This window comes from Melospiza georgiana, chromosome 15, assembly GCF_028018845.1.
Source record: "Melospiza georgiana isolate bMelGeo1 chromosome 15, bMelGeo1.pri, whole genome shotgun sequence".
Classification (NCBI taxonomy): domain Eukaryota; kingdom Metazoa; phylum Chordata; class Aves; order Passeriformes; family Passerellidae; genus Melospiza; species Melospiza georgiana.
The window spans coordinates 1,069,001-1,075,000 of NC_080444.1; the positions used below are offsets into that span (position 1 = coordinate 1,069,001).

Consider the following 6,000-nt stretch of genomic DNA (forward strand, 5'->3'; position numbering starts at 1 on the left):
GCATGGAAATTCAATATGTGGGAAGAACTTGCAAGAGAAAAATGAATTTCTGTTTATTTTCTTAGCAGGAGTTTGGCCTAAACCCTTCACTTTTGGAAAGAGAGCCAGTAACTCTGTCACTTCTTTTTTTACCCTCCTTTAATTACTTTCTAACCTAAATGAGAACCAAGAGGAAGGCTTGGGGCACTATCGCAGCAGCGTTGGCCAGATGTACCCTGGCCAAAAATGTGATTCCAAAATGAGACAGAGAGCAATGAATTATAACTAAAACACTGTTTTACCAGTTTTCCTCAGAATCTGGACAAGTTTTTCCCCAACACAAAATAAATCTCTTCTTTTTTCTAGCCAAACAGCCTGTGTAAGAAAGAGCTTGGGAAGGGCATCCCTGAGGATGTCAATTGTCACTGCAGGAAAAGGAAAAGGCACATGGACACTGTGCAACAGCTTTAGCTCCACCAACACCGTGAGGAAACCCTCAGCCCAGGCTGCTGTGCTGGGGAACAGCTCCTTCACACTCAGATGTAACTTTCTGAGTGCACGACAGAGTTTACATTGTGTTAAGCCCATCTAGACATGGAACCATTTCCTCCGCCCCAGCCCTGGCACGCTGCTAAGCCCCAGTGATTAACACTGTCTGCACCAAGGAGCACAGAGCTCCCCACGGCTCCTAAACACCCTCTGCTCCCCAGCCTGCTCTGGGCTGGGTCTCTGGAACAGATCTTCCTCCCTCCTAACGCTTGGGACACATTCATTCATTCTGTGCCCATGGGATGGGCCCCAGCACATGCAGAGCATCTCCATGGTTTGTCCTGCTCCCCCAGCCAGTTGTTGTTCCATTCTGTTCCTCCAAACCCTTCAAACCCACCTCTTCTCCTTCCTCGCTGAAATGCAGGCTTAGATCTCTTTTTTTTTTAGTGAAATCCATTTTCTGGTGTCCTTCACAGCTCTGTCGGGTGCTGCCCACATTCCCAGGCCCTGCTGTCCTGCACTGCCTCAGCTCCAGCCCCATCTCCCAGCTCCCCTGCCTCTGTGAGCCAGAAATCACACCCCACAGAAGAGTTAAACCAGCCTGGAGAGGGCCTCCTGCCCCACTTTGCTGCCTGAACACCCTCCAAAAGCAATTCCACAGCACAATAACCGCGGTCAGGAGCGCTGAGGTTCTGCAGGGACAGACAGACAGCAGCAGCATCAGCCACCCCATTCTCTCCAGGATTTTGCCCCAAGGCCATTTCCATTCCTTTTGGAGTTTTCCTGACAGTCTGGGCTGTCCCCCCTGGCAGGCTGTGCTGCCTGGCCCTGTCCCCACACAGTCCTTGTCCCCTCGGGGCACAGGGACCCCAAGGATGCCAACACAAACTGCCACCGGGATGCCACGTGCAACGCTGACAAATCTCCTAGTGAGTGTTGAAAAGAAGAAGAAAAGAAGAAATAAAAGGAGCCAGAGGAAGGAATCTGCTCGGGGAACAGCTCCATGTGGGCTTGGCACCAGGGCACTCACCACACCAGTGCTGAGGGGACGATGGGTCCTGGCCAGACGGAGCTGCTGGCCCCAGCCTGCAGGGATTCGGCCACTTCAAACGCTGGGGCTGCAGGAATTCTCTGCTGAAAAGGGGCCACACAGCCAGGGATTCCTGAAAAAGGAAAATATATGGGTGCTTCCCTCACTCCCTGCCCTGGCCAGGCTGGGGAGGGTCCCCAGCAGCAGGAGCTGGGGACTGTGGGCAGCATCACCTCAGGTCTCTGTCCCACAGCCATCGCTTCCTGCCTGTGCTTTATTTATGCTTTGTGCTTATTTTCTATACAGTTTGTCCTGAAACATGGCAGTCTGGGCTTTCGAGGCTTTCCTATCCACTGGGGTACACCCCTCATGTGGCATGACACCCCACATGTGCTGATTCTGTGCTCTGGTTTCTGCCAGCTCCACAAAGGCTCTCTGGGCTTTGGGGGTTTTTGTTTCTTGGCCCCTTTTCTTTTCCCCCTATTTTTTTTTTCAACTGAACTTGTGCTTTTAACAATTCCTAGCTTAAATATTTTCAAAAGTTAGAAATAGGAAAAAACCGAAAAGCTCCACTGATAACAACTTTTCCAGGTTGTCATGAAAATAAAAGACTCTCTCAGGATGCTGTGGGTGACTGCTGGGATGTGCCAATGGAACAGCGACCACAGATCCTGTTCTGGGGGTGTAACAGTGCTCCCACACCTCACCAGGACCTTAATTCTGGGCATTTGGGACAGAGCTGCTCTGTGATGATGACAGCAGGAGGCTCAGCCCCAGCTGGAGCAGTGCCACGACCATCCCCCAGCTCAAGGATCAAGAATGAGAATTAAAAGAAAGAAATAAAAAAAAAAAAAACCTCTTTGAAATCAGTTTTAAGTAAACAAAAAATGGATCTCACAAGCTTCAGTAACCACAAGCATAAATTTGGGGTTGGCTGGGCTCTGTTTTGCTTGGGTTCTTCTGCATCACATATGAAGCCTATTTTAGGATGATTTGCTTGAGCAGTTCAGCACATCCCCAGGGCCAGCATGCACTGCACAGTCACCCAGGAGCCACTGCTGTCCCCATGGCCACGGGGACAGGGACAGCAGAGCTGCTCTGGAGGGCAAACAGAACCCCCCATCCCTGGGGCTCCTGCTGCCAGGGCAAGCTGTGGCACGAGTTCTCCCTCTCAGCTTCTCCTGCTGCCGGCCACGTTCTCAGGACCCCCAGGCAGTGGGGACAAGCTCAGAGCTCTGGGGTGGATGGAGCCTGATGCAGAAGCCCAGGTCCAGCACAGAACAGTGCAGGCTGCTGTGAAACCAAAGCAGGAATTGCCAGGGCTCACAATCACTGCTGAGGCTGGAGGCCACACACAGCTGGGGCTTTGCCCACCCTGACCAAACCAGCAAATCAAACTCACACCTATAAAACACCCACAGCTCATCCCCAAGTGCTCTGCATTTAAAGAATGGCTGCTGCTATCTTCCAAAACTCCTGATTAAAATCCATGTCTGACTGGCATGACTGCAGGTTGGCTGTATGACAAATATATCACAGAATCACGGAATATCCTGTCTTGGAAGGGACCCACAGGGATCATTGAGCCCAAGTGCTGGACCTGATATAAATATATATTTATATGAGCTGCTCAGTTTTCCAGAATCCCAACACAGAAAGTCCCCACTGAGATGAACAGGACGTGCTTTTAGTGGTTTAGCAACTGTGCATCCTGTGTGTCCTTCGTGACAGCCACGAGCCCCACCACGGCTCCCTCACACTGCTTGGAGCACATCTGCACTTCTGCAGTAATTCAATATAAATATATATTTATATCAGGTCCAGCACTTGGGCTCAATGATCCCTGTGGGTCCTTTCCAAGACAGGATATTCCGTGATTCTGTGATATATTTGTCATACATTCAGGAAGGCTGGCTTTTCAAAGCCTTGCAGGGCTTGGAACCAGCAACCATTATAATCAGGAAAAGAGTAGAGTGAGACATCTCCCAGCTTTTTATGGAATAAAAGTCCCATTTCTATCTTTATAGGGATAGATCTGATATTAAACTCCAGCTACATGAATACAGGAAAGAAAATCAGGGTTTTCTACAAAGAAAATTCCACACTATTGTTGTCAGATTTTAACATTTCAAGACAGGTAGGAAAAGTATTTCTCACCTATCACAGGAAATCATCTGGATTTTCTGTGAAAAGAGCCTGACCTGCTGAAGCACACAGAGATCACATGGAGACACCAGGGCCAGGGCAGCACCTCACCCCACTCACCAGAGACAGCTCAGGTGTGAGCATCACCTTGCACAGAACTTGGGTCTCTTCCCCCCACAACAACAACCCCAACCCCTGTGTGGCTGTTGTGCATGCCTGGGTGGAAAGAATAATCCCAATTATCCATTAGCTGTGATTATTTGGCATTAGTGAGCTTCTGTATTTTGCTGCTGCCATGGTTGGCTGAGGAAGCCTGAGGATGGCCCAGGAGGATTCTTAAAGAGCAGTTTCTTTCAAGATATTTAACTTTTTAATATTTTTATGCTTTTGCCAATTTTATTCCAATCTAATAGATCCTAATCTCTCTATCAGCAGCATCTGCACTGCTGTGAGAGAGCAGCACCTCCATGGACAGATGTGAGGTGACACAAGGGACAAAGCCCCGTCCCCAGGGGTTGCCCTGCCTGGCCCTGCAATGTCCTACTCCAGAGCACAGGAGCTGCAGCCACCTGCTGCCAGCGGGAAATGACAATGACAGGGAGAAAAGGCGGATTTTATTGTGTCTGGAGAGCTGCAGCCCCGTGAAGCTGAACTATTTAAATAGACAAGAATCTTTTGTCCAGGAAACTGAGCACTAATAATAACATTTCCTCCCGCAAAGAAGGCTTCTTCCCAGCTGCTTTGCACGGTCCCTGCCTCCTCCTGTTCCCTGGCACTGTCCCAGCCCCTGTCACCCCCCTTTCCCCTCTCAGGCTGCAGAACACCCCACGGTTTTCCAGGCTGCCTTCACTGCACTCCCCAGCTCTCCCTCCTCCACCAAACATCCGGATTTCCTATTTGATTCCCTGCTCTGTTTTCTCCTCCAGGCTGCCTTGGCAAGCACACAGCAGAAAGAGGAAGCCTCTCCTCTGGATCTGGTGCCCAGAGCCAGGGCACAGCCCAGTTCCCCCATCCTTACAGGGAGAGCTGGTCCTGCTCACCCACACATCCCACTCAGGGAGCACAGGGCACCAGCACAGAGCCACCACCTGCACCTTTTCCAAATGCCCACAGCTCCCCAAAGCTGTGGGGGAATTTTACAAGGATGAAAGAGGGCCCAGCCCAACATTCCATCTGCTCATCAACTTTCCAAACCCTGGCCAGAGCGTGGAGGTACTCCAGCTCTCCAACCAGCCACAAATTATTGAATTATTCATTCATTTCCTATGGGCACTCTTCCCAAGCCAGCCCTAAAGAAAATCCACCCCAGGACACCAGTCCTGTGCGTGGGTGTTGGGATCACTGCTGTGGCAGCAGAAAGAGACTTAGGGCGGCTGGGTACCTCACCAAGGGAATTTCCTGGAGCAAAGACCAAGCCCAGATCTGTTCTGCCAGCACAGAACAATGTGCTGGAGCAGCCAGCAGCCATCCTCTGGAGAGCAGAGCTGTGCTTCCCATTCTCCCTCTGGAACAGCATCCCTGATCCCATGGCTGTGGGTTAAACACCAGGGCTGGGTCCCCATGGAGCATCCCATGGGACAGGAGCCACCCTGCAGCCTCCTGATGGCACAAAACAACTGAAGGAAAGATGGTCACAAACGAGATCCTTATGAAGTCAAGTCTTACCTGGAGGAAATGTGGGGCTGAGGGAGCCGTGTCTGGGCTGGAAATGAGGGGTCAGAGCAGGGGGCTGTGGCTGCTCAGAGATCTCAGCTCAAATCCTCCAATATCCTGCTGCTGCCAGGGGACCAGAGTCTCAGCAGAACCTGCACAAGGTGACAAATCTGAAAAACAAAGTGCTGGGTAACAGGAGGAATAGAAAGAAATGAGCGAAAATAAAGGGATTTAATGAAAATATATCTTGTTTCCATCTTAAAGAAGGGGAAGGGATAGAACAATTCTTATCCATAACTCAACATATTTGTTGGAATTAATTTAAGAGCAGAAAATCCACAGATAGTAAAAATATCGCTCAATCATGACTGAAGTGTCCTGACATTGTTGGTGTAAAATCTTTGTTGGTTCTAGTAAAATAAATTGGATTTAATGGTGGTTTGATCTCTTGAGTTCAACAGGACCACAGCCCTACCCTGCACCCTCAAGCCAGCCTCAGAGCAGAGGATGGGTGTGGAGTCAGGAAAGCTGCAGGATATCAACAGAAATATTGAAATTAGGGTCCAGGTTTCCATACACAAAACCCTAAAGAAACTGGATCCCAAGTGCCAGTTTTTAATTAAATACCAGCTTGGAATATTATAAAAATCCAGGAAGTAACATGTAATTATGCATCTACAAAGCTGATGACTCAAATTATTCTA

General features: G+C 49.6%; 1 long non-coding RNA gene across 1 annotated transcript in view; it reads right to left on the reverse strand.

The window, feature by feature from the left end:
• Window positions 1-5,309: 5,309 nt before the first annotated feature.
• The window catches only part of LOC131089849 (uncharacterized), an 8,404-nt gene continuing 7,713 nt past the window's right edge, over window positions 5,310-6,000 (reverse strand). Inside the window, exon 3 of the long non-coding RNA XR_009115276.1 lies at window positions 5,310-5,466. This is a non-coding gene — a long non-coding RNA (uncharacterized LOC131089849). The remainder of the gene's footprint in view (window positions 5,467-6,000) is intronic.